Here is an 11,725-nt window from a genome sequence, read left to right on the forward strand (position 1 = left end):
AGATGAGGGAGACAGTCCTGCCGCTCCAGGACAGTTTGGAAAACCACTGCATTTCAGAGACATGTTCTTAAATCAGACTCATATATAACAAATACTTACATACATGCACAGTTTTGCATGCTCGTAGTTTCTTCGCACTTTGATATGAAATGACATACAGCGCAAGCAACCACATTTGTGCGTGCAATTGAAGAGCACATGCTACGAGCACAGTATACCGGCTGACAGGACAGAAAATACGTTTTTACTGACATATGACCTGACAACTAGAGGTGCGCCGATCCGATATTCAGTATCTGTATCGCTCCGACACTGGCATTTTCTGCCGGATCCGGTATCGGTCAGACGAGACTAGGCATGGGCCAGTAAGAGATTTAGACGGTATGATAACCTTAAGCAAAAATATCACGGTTTCACAGTATTGTCGTTACAGCTCTATAATGTGTTATTTTTAAAAAACTGTTTTTGAGAAACATACAGAATATTAGGATCAGTAGAATGTATTTATTTTTCTTTGATTAGTTTCCTAAAAAGAAGAAAAATAAAGACTGACATCTTATTTAACCTAAATCTGTAATTACAGTTATTTAATTTTAGTTATATAATTCATATACATACCATTTCATATAATTTAGTTATATAATTTCCTATACATAATTTGATTTAATAATAACCCAATTGAAGCAAAAACGGAATGTTTTGACTAGCTTTGTGAAATTATACTACATGCCTGAACGAAGCAAACAGCAGAAGCTCTGAATGAGATGCAGATTCACTCTCTGACAGCAGGAGGCGCTCACGGAGCAGCAGATACTGCGTCTCCTTGGTCACCGCCGTAAACAAAGCAGCTGCGCTGAAACACTGCTTTAATATGATCGGATCGGTTCTGAAAAAATGGTATCGTGCCACCCCTTCTGACAACATCTCATCTGTTCACTGTTGCTGTACTGAAGCTCCTCGTCACCCGTACCTTTTCCGAGCTTGTTTGACTAGCGCCTGGCACTGAGGCGAAGACGGAGTGCGCATCTGAAAAGACTCCCATGTGATGTGGTCGTAAAGACGTTCTGCGACTAAATAAATGCAATTCTTGTCAAGAAAAAAAAAAAAGAGACCAAAGCAGCAGTTGTGAGTGGGGTGGCCAACCTTAGCTCCACCTCTGCTCCAAATTAATCGCCTACGTTAACGCACAAATTTTGACAGCACTATTTATTATTTTTATTCTTTTACAAAGTATGGTTCAGTATTATTTATTTATTTTTTCAGTATCCATTTTAAAAACTATCAGTTGATTAATCAGTATCGGCCAGTGTGGTCCAAACTAGCTATCAGTAAAATCGGTCGACCTCTATTAATTGCATGTAAAGGAGGGTAATCTTACTCACAGATGTGTTCTGTGACACAGTATAGTCTCGAAGACCAACGCTATTTTCTTGACAGTCATTGCCATTGGAGATTAATAAGCTGCATCATCACAACTTGTAATGAGACTACAGAAAGAATGCACAGAAATACCAGCACATCTACATGCATCCCGGTTCTGTTCCAGCTGTGCCCTTCTGTTTGCTTCAAATCAATCAAAATACTTCCTATTCTCAAAAATTTAAAACAATTTAGGTCACCACCTAACACCCAGGTCCCACCATGCAAATGAGATGCAAATTCAAGAAAACTAAACACTAGTTAAGGCCTGGGTAATAAACCGAATTTAGCCTCTTGCTATTTCAAACAGCCTCCAGGGGCTTTATGCAAATCACATGCAAATGCCAGCACTGCATTCATGTCACGATAAAGAGAACCTGCAAACACCAAAGAACTGAATGCTTACATGAGCACGACTACAAACAGAACAGTAGCTGAACTCAGTAACTGAATGAAGGTGAAACAGAAAATCCAACCTACACTCCAGATGAACAGAGGACTGACTAAGAGGACCGGAAAAGAAGGCATAACATTATTTTGAGATGAATAAAGCCCAAAGAATGCTGGCTTCTGATTTCAGATCTTTATTTTATTTCTACCTTTTTTACCTTAATCCCAGAACAAGAGAAGTTCACACTGTGTATCTGTGATTACAACGCCAGGACAAAGCTCAGCTGCCACCTCAGAAACTCAATCAAGAGATATGCTGGGAAAGCCAAAAAATAAATAAATAAAATAAAGTACTGATAGCAGATGATAGCATCTACTGATAGTAGATGCCCGCATGTTCTGAACACACAAGCCTTTTCTAATCATTTTCAAGCAGCCAACAGAAGAGTAAACCCATAGAGATCAATGGGACCACAATAAGGTGAAAGGTGGGCATCCAATTAAATCAAAGTCTGATTACATGAAAAACACGAGATGCTTCATCCTCTTCCTGGAGATCCACCTACTGCAGAGTTCAGATCCAGCGGAAACACAGCGGTCTGTAATTATCACGTGCTCCTGAATAAGATCTCTTCAGTGGTGTTTGATCAGGGCTGGAGCTGAAGTCTGCAGATCTCCTGGAACAGGACTGAACACCCCTGCTTTATAACAAGGCTTCAAGACCATGTCTTCTGTCTAACAGATGCATCCAAAGTTATGTGATTCCAATTTATTCTAAAATGAATATAAAGTTTATTTAATAATCAATTAATCAATCAAATGTAATAAATCAATACTCAAAAAAAACTGATATTGCATAAAAGGTCGTTTTAAATCAACTATTGTTATTTTTGTTTTTACTCCAAATCGTCATTGAAATATTAACATTTAAACAATGGCTGTAATACCTAATGACAGGTTTATTTAATTGAATTTTATTTATTTAAAATTGTGAAATTTATATTTTCAATGCAGCCCTAGTATCCACACAGCAGACATCTTTACCTGTTGCAGTTTATCACGTCACTGAAGAAGCGCTAATTAAATGTCACCGTTTCAGTTAATGATTTTGGCCCTCCAAAACTGTTCAGCTGAAAATTAATTTCAGTGGCCAAAATTGATGCATCACTCCTTATAAATGGTTTTAATGTCAAATTAGTCGATGTGTTACATCAAGCTTCAGGCGCAAGTTTTGTCAAGGATGCACGCTGTCAGATGAGTTTCGGAAAGAATGTTTTTGACCATTCAAAACTGCAGAAAATCCAGGCTAGTGGAAATGTCATTATCTGGTAAAAAAAAAAAAAGGCCCTCAACGCTTACTAATAGGCACAATGCCATTTCAGGCACTCAAGGTCAAGATGTTTTTCCAAATGATTTTTCTCTCAATGCAAAAATGTTTCTTCCTGAAAGCACAGCAGGGAGTTAAGATTGTCTAAGATGACACAGGATGGCAACTGAAATGGAATGATCCGCTAATAAAAGCTGTTTTTGCTGTCAGTAGGAGTCTTCAGCTTCTGTGTTGTGAGAATAATCCCAAAAGGCCAGAACAGAGAAAAAAACGAAAGCAAACACACCTTTATCCACTGTATATCTAACGCACATTTAGACCACAGCAGGTGATCCTTGGAACCTGTGGCTGCCTCTTTATATGCAAATGGAACATAAATGCTTTCACACCAAATATCAAAATGTGTTGAGGCAATCACTTCCCATTAGAGCGGAGGCAGAGACAGCCTGATTAACCACTCCACATCAACACAAGTGTCTTTAATATCCTCATCTCTACAGTCGATGAGGACACCTGGGATCTGTTCTTCTGATGCCAAACCCAACAGACTTGTGCACCACTAGAGCATTTTCAACTCAAGTCATTTATTTGTTGTTTGCACAGCTTACACTGGGCACTGAAACGCTCATGACAAGGATCAGATCACACAGACAACACAGGCATGTGTGATACGTACAGACAGACCAATCTAGACATATAATAGCGCTATTAAAATGGCCCACAACAATGAAGGGGGCCTTATGATGTTCATTTTCCAGTCCATTTATCGGGCCGTAGAGATGATCCAGTGCTTTGGTTGTGTCCGCTTATGGTGGAATGTAGACTGCAGTTAGGAAGACTGAACTGAATTCCCACAGAAGGCACAAAGGGCACAATCTATTCATTAACATTCGATGATCGGAGAGCGGTGCATTGAGAAATCAAACATCTGTAGCCTTTATAGTGTTAATCATGATGCAAACTCCTCCTCCTCCTCTGCTCTTGCTGGAATTTAGTTTAGATGGAGAATCCTGACGGCATTACAACTGCCTTCGGATCAGTAACACAGGGAATGTGAATGCCAGCCCAGTGCTGCGTGCAAGTTTAATAATAATTAAATGTCCAGTAAAGTTTGTTGTGCGCACAAAAATGTGCAAAAAATAAAAAATTGTCCTAATAAAAATAAATTTATATTTAACACCTGGACAGAGCTCATCAATAATGCCATCACAGCGGCACAGTGGATACACTACTGTGTACTAGTATGCATTTCATTTTGTACATTTGAGTGTAATCTATTCAAGAATTCAAATTAGCTGCAGCGCCTGATGGAAGAGTTTGTGTGTGTAATGGTCATTTTAAGAACACTGTGCTACAAACACCAGAAAACAAATGTAAGAGCAACATTTGGCTTGTTGGTTGGTTGGTTTCTAACAAACTCTGCTATGTTGAGTATGTTAAATTGTCTGAATAGTTGATTAAAGCGGAGGCAGGCGATATTCCCATCTGTGTGCAGTGTGAAATGAACCGATGATCAATACGCTCCAGACGGCTGAGTTCGGTGTGGTCGACGGCCTCCCTCTGAGCGCACTAACTCCAGCAAAACCAACAGCGCCGACAGAATAGAGGTCAGGCTCTGAGAGATGTGCTTTTATCACATGTGTGTCCATTTCACACACTGACATCACTGCATTCTAGAAAACTGAACATCAGCCCTCTCTCCACAAACAAACACACCAGGTGCTCATCATTTAGTCACCCTAATGCCATCCGAAACCAGCATGATTAATGCTGTCCCAGACAACTCAGAGCTCAGATTTTTCCCACTTCCTACTTGAAAATTACATCTTGAACGCCACTCCAGGTCGGACATCCGACTCGGAGCAGATCGATCAACCCTGACCTCTGAGAGAAGCATCATCTCCAAAATAGCGGCGACCAATGAGCATAGTGTGGAGCTGATTTATGTGGAACTTTTATGCAATTTTCTGAACGCAAATTGTATGAAAGTGCAATAAATAACAAATAAAGAACTGTTTGTGTATGAATAAATGCCTAAGTTTTTACCAACTGTGCTTGTTCAATATCTTCTACACAGCCACCTATCTAACACGCAATGTTTTTGTTTAGTCATGGCGTCATCTTGTGGTGTGATTGACTGGAAAGCACTGAGGTCAGAACTGGGACATTTCAACTCAGATACTCCCATCTCTGATTTAGTCTCGAATGCAGTGTAATCCCACAGAACAAAAAAAAATGCTGTGCAGAATGTAAAAGCTGCTCTTTTTCACAAAACAAAGTGGACAGTGGCTATGGGCTATATAATATATATTATATATTCTGATTATGTAGGCTATATACTGTATTCTATATACAGTACCAATCAAAAGTTTGGACACAAGAATGGGAAGTGTGTCCAAACTTTTGACTATACTGTACTATAATATAGCTTAAACAAAGAATATCGGGCGATATAGCGATATCGGTCTTTTTTTACTCCCTAATATTGGTATTGACATTGGCTCCCAAAAAAACCCATATCGGTCGGCCTCTAGTCTATATGGTTGCGAGCACCAGCGATGATGCTTCGTCTCCAGCAGGCTGTCTTTCTGCCCTCTAGCAGACCTCCATCCACCCAGACAACATGAGTCGCAACTCGCTGCACTCAAGAGCCGACAGACGGCCATCCATGACCTCATCCATGTTTACGAGTCCTTAAACTCCCATCAGCCCCTCACGCCTCTCTCACAGAAGCAGATGGCTCTCGGGTGACATCACTCTCCTCACGCACCGAACCGCGCAGAAGAAAGATCCTACACGTTTTACTGATAAGTTCTGGCCAAAAACTGGCAAGAGCTGCACGGATTTCACACTTGGAGGTGGGGTTAGCGGAGGTTAGCAGGGACAGCTGCGACGCTGCATGCCAGACGGTTAGCAGTCCTGACTTTGAGACATGCGATCTCACCCACACATGCCAGGACAGGAAAAACACATTCAGCTCCATAAGCACACAGTGGAAGAGTTTCACACATTGTCCATTTATTTTGCTTATTGTTATAAGTACTGTTGCTGTTGTTATATACTTATAAAGAAATCAATATCAGCATTAAGTTCACAGACACCTCCAATCAAGCTCTAATTAACAAAATTGACCAGACGTTCCTCTGGGTGTTTTCGTTGCCTGAACCACATTTGTATGCAACACTTCACTTCACAGAAAGGACCAGCACAGACACGCTGAGCCGGGAGAGTGAGGATGAACACCAATCCTGTCGATCGGCTTGACAGTTTATCAGTGAGAGGCAGGCAACGGCCCTCAATCCCAGAGGCCTCATTGATGAGGGATCGGTCTACGGTCACGGCGTGATGCCAGATCCCAGTGATATAAACTGCATGGGATATTAATGCAGTCACAGAGGGTCATTATAAATGGCCCTGCGCTCAAGGACACTCTGGAAAACAACCGCTCACAATCGAAAACATGTCAAGCCAGTTAATGCCTAATCAATACCAAACCATAGACTGATTCAAAATAAAAACACAAACACAATCATTTACTTAGTTCACTTTTCCCAGAGTACTAGAATATATATGCCACAATAGCCTGAATACAAAGAGTGTTTGCTGGAGGAGCTTCATTTGCTGAAGATTAACCAGAAAAGAGAGGAAAGATGTCAATGGTTGCACAGAGAGAAAGAAAGAAAGAAAGAAAGAAAGAAAGAATCTATAATGTCGCAACCCTCTACATTGCGAGTAAATCACTCGCATATGCGACTAAATCTTCACTCTGGGTGACTAAATGATGTCTAATATTAGTCAATGGCTAATAAATTCTCAGATTTTACTCGGCAGTGTGAGAGTTGGAGGCTAAGCATAAGTTTAGCTCAGATATATTTTCACTCGCTGAACACTGACTGAGCGCTTCAGCGTTTCACTCTCCATCAGACGATCTGTGCTATTCTTCAGTTTATCTCAATGGATGTGCAGCGCTCCTGTATTTGTGTATTTGACGCACCGTAAAGTCTAGTGTGACGTCGCATGACTCGCTGTCGCTTTGGTGAGAGCAGAGAGAGAGAGAGAGAGAATTGATGTGCTACATGTAAACGATATTCTTTGTAGGGTTGTGACAGTGAGGACATTTTCCCACCGGTTAATCGACGTGTGACAACACCGGTAATAGCGGTATCACCGTGGGGGCGTTGCCTCTTTTCCTTGCTTTCCTTCAATTTTAAATAGCTTGTAAAAGCGGCGTGAGCATATTACTTTCACTTTTGAATTAGTGGCAATTCGGCGTCAATTGCTTGAATGCAACAACGTCAAACTCACTTTAGCCTATATATATAAAACATATAACTTTTATTACCAAAACAAATAAAAATACACCATGCTATCGGGCAGGCTATGCCTAATATAAAATAACTTACATAAAGTTTAAATAGGTATACAAAACTGGAAATAAGTAAACATGTAATATATAACCAAATAAATAAGAACGAATGTTTATTAGCAAAACGAATAAGACAAACCTTGATGTCAAATAAAATAAATAAATTATACAAAGTTTAAATAAAGTAAAAATCAGCAAACACTGTGGAACAATTAAACAAGAAACGACTGTTTAAAAAAAACTTCCAAAATCATCTTAGATAAACGGGAAAAGTCAACAGGCTTTTCAAAATTCAAAATATTGCCAAACAGGCGCTAAACTAAATCATCCGCGATCGTCTTGTCTGTCAGCTCGACTCGCTCTCCTCACTGGAGAAATGAAATCTGATCTGTTAGCAAACTGAGGCTACAATTCACACAAGCTCACCAAAATTGGACAATAGAAGATTGGAAAAACATTGCCTGGTCTGAGGAGTCTCGATTTCTGCTGCGACATTCATATGGTAGGGTCAGAATTTGGCGTAAAGAGCATGAAAGCATGGATCCATCCTGCCTTGTCTCAACGGTTCAGGCTGGTGGTGGTGGTGTAATGGTGTGGGGGATATTTTCTTGGCAAAATCAGCAAACACTGTGGAACAATTAAACAAGAAACGACTGTTTAAAAAAAACTTCCAAAATCATCTTAGATAAACGGGAAAAGTCAACAGGCTTTTCAAAATTCAAAATATTGCCAAACAGGCGCTAAACTAAATCATCCGCGATCGTCTTGTCTGTCAGCTCGACTCGCTCTCCTCACTGGAGAAATGAAATCTGATCTGTGATGCGACTGCCGTTCAGCACGCTGCATTGAGCAGCCGCGTTCAGTTTTTAATTGTAGTGTCTGTTCTTTTACTGAACTAAATTATTTTTATTACTACAAAAAAAATCTAAACGACGGTGGGGGTCGGTGACGCGGTGGGAAAGTGACGTAACCGGTGTTGCGGCTTAACCGTTAGCACCGTCTATCACGGCAAGCCTAATTCTTTGTTGTATTTTCCTGCCAAAATAACAGAGTTCCTGTGGAATTCTTCAGCTTTTAAGAACTGCCGGGTTTTCCGGTAGTGGGCAGAACTAATGAGCAAATGGCAATCTCATTGGCTGGCACTTCCAGCAGGATAATGTCACAAAGCTCAAATCTTTTCAGACTGGTTTCTTGAACATGAAAATGAGTTCACTTTACTCAAATGGGCTCCACAGTCACCAGATCTCAATCCAATAGAGCACCTTTGGGATGTGGTGGAACGGGAGATTCGCATCATGGATGTTTCATGAATCCAGCAGCTCGTTAATCTATAGTGCGTTTTATACTGTTCTTGTTGGTAGAATTCGTATTATTATTATTATTATCATCATCTTATCAGTATTATTGTTAGTTGTCACATTTTGTTTTTACAGAAACACTGAATGACCAAAAAAGCACCACCACCAGTCCTAAATTCAGTTAAAATGTCTATGCATTCATACATGGTTACCAAATTTTTATATCATTATAATAAACATATATATTATGTGGGACAGTTTAAATTTAGCTCAGGAGCATTCAAATTGCTTGTAGATGTTACTACACTTCAAGTGAAGTTAACCTTTGGCAAATTCAATTGAATGGGTATGATTTGGAAAGGTACACACATCTTAATAAAAGATCTAACAGCTGTTAATGCATATCAGAGCAAAAACCAAGCCCTGAGGTCAAAAGAACTGCCTGTAGAGCTCAGAAACAGGTTTGTGTCAAGCCACACATCTGGGGAAGACTTCAGAAAAAAATCTGCTTCATTGAAGGGTCACAGAAGCCTGAAGTCTCTGTTACCCTTAATGGAAGAAGTTTGAAACAACCAGGACTCTTCCTAGAGCTGGCCTCCTGGTTAGAGTGGTGACCAAGAACATGATGGTCAACACTGAATGACCAAAAAAGCACCACCACCAGTCCTAAATTCAGTTAAAATGTCTATGCATTCATACATGGTTACCAAATTTTTATATCATTATAATAAACATATAAACATTTGTTATATCATTAAATAATACTTTATCATAATATCATATTATAATGCATGACTGACTGTACTTTCAGATATTTAAAAAGCTGTGCCATTGTACAAACATATAAAGTATTACACAGTATATTACATACACATATATATATATATATATATATATATATATATATATATATATATATATATATATACACACACATGGCAGCACTGAGCACATTTCTCGAAATTGTTTAATTTGATGAGGGTAAGGGCAGCTGGGAATGGGAGCTAATATGGAATCTGAAGAATTGCTCCATGCAGTAGGGGGCCCCTTTAAGCCTAACAAACTGAGGGAGGTCCGAGCCGAGGTCTAGAGGCCTTGGATAAATAAACTAGGGAGATGACCATGCGCTGTCCAAAAATCTGCCATCACACAGCCCCTGAACATAAACGGCCACAACCCATCCCTGCTTGTGTAAAGGTAAGCTCCAAAAGAACGAAGCACGGCTATCAAACGACAGCTGAGAGGCTCCGCGGGTGAAGATGTGTTTATTTTCCCCAAAAGCTTCAGGGCTGAATTTATTTATCTTATGAAGGCATCGGCACCATGAACGAATTGCTTTGAAACCACCAACACCATTCAAATTGCTTGTAGATGTTACTACACTTCAAGTGAAGTTAACCTTTGGCAAATTCAATTGAATGGGTATGATTTGGAAAGGTACACACATCTTAATAAAAGATCTAACAGCTGTTAATGCATATCAGAGCAAAAACCAAGCCCTGAGGTCAAAAGAACTGCCTGTAGAGCTCAGAAACAGGTTTGTGTCAAGCCACACATCTGGGGAAGACTTCAGAAAAAAATCTGCTTCATTGAAGGGTCACAGAAGCCTGAAGTCTCTGTTACCCTTAATGGAAGAAGTTTGAAACAACCAGGACTCTTCCTAGAGCTGGCCTCCTGGTTAGAGTGGTGACCAAGAACATGATGGTCACTCTAGTTGAACTCCATGATCATATATGCAGATGGGAGAAATCTAGAGAAGGACAAACATCACTGCAACACTCCACCGATCTGGGCTTTATGTCGGAGTGGCCAGACTCAATCTCCTCAGTGAAGACACATGAAAACACACTTGGATTTTGCACACTATTTATTCACTCATACACTTATTTATCTAACACACACACACTCAGTCTACATTTCAATTTGCACATAATATACCTGTACATACAACTGTCTACTGTTATATACCTGTACATACAATTGTCGATTTGTATATTTTTATTCCTTATTTACTTGTTCTATTTTTCTATTTTTTATTATCTGTGTGTTTGTTCTGTCACTGTCATTCTGTTACACTGTGGAGCTTCTGTCATGAAAACAAATTCCTTGTATGTGTAAACATACCTGGCAATAAAAACTCATTCTGATTCTGATTCTGATAAAAGCACCTAAAGGACCCTCAGACTGAGAAACAAGAGTCGCTGGTCTGATGAACCTCAATTCCAAGCATCATGTTTGAAGGAAACCAGGCACTGCTAATCACCTGAAGAGTACCATCCCAAAAGTAAAGTGTGCTGGTTGCGCCTCATGCTGTGCGGCTGTTTTTCAGCGGCAGGGACTGAGGGACTCGTCAGAGTAGAAGAAAAGCTCAATGCACCAAAATATTGAGATAGCCTTAATGAAAACCCAGTCCAGAGCATTCATAACCTGGGCAGAAGGTTCACCTTCCAACAGGACAATGAACCTAAGCACACAGCAAGAGTGGCTTATAGACAACTCTGTGAATGTCCCTGAGTGACCCAGCCAGAGCATGAGCTTGAACCCAATTAAATAATTCTGGAAAAACTGGAAAATGTGCATCTGCCCCCATCCAACCTGACAGAGCTTGAGAGGTGAAGAGGTGAGGTGAAGAATGGCAGATAATTGCCAAATGATGATGATCAAAGCTTGTCGCATTCAACAAAAAAGACTTGAGACTGTAAAGGTGCTTCAGCAAAATATTTAGTTAAGGGTATGAATACTTATGCAATGTACATATTTCTGTTTGCGAAGTTGTGACAATTCTGTTTTTGCTTTGTCCGTATGGTGTATGGAGTGTAGACTGATGTAGAAAAAAAAAGTAATTTAAAGCAGTTTTGCATAAGGCAGCAACTTAAAATGTGAAAAAAATGAAGGGGTATGAATATTTTCGCAAGGCACTGTACG

General features: G+C 39.9%; 1 protein-coding gene across 1 annotated transcript in view; it reads right to left on the bottom strand.

Moving 5' to 3' along the window:
* The window catches only part of cdkal1 (CDK5 regulatory subunit associated protein 1-like 1), a 237,792-nt gene that overhangs the window by 206,599 nt on the left and 19,468 nt on the right, over positions 1-11,725 (bottom strand). The window lies entirely within an intron of this gene.

Source organism: Sinocyclocheilus grahami, unplaced genomic scaffold (assembly GCF_001515645.1).
Source record: "Sinocyclocheilus grahami isolate Dianchi unplaced genomic scaffold, SAMN03320097.WGS_v1.1 scaffold654.1, whole genome shotgun sequence".
In the NCBI taxonomy this organism is placed as follows: domain Eukaryota; kingdom Metazoa; phylum Chordata; class Actinopteri; order Cypriniformes; family Cyprinidae; genus Sinocyclocheilus; species Sinocyclocheilus grahami.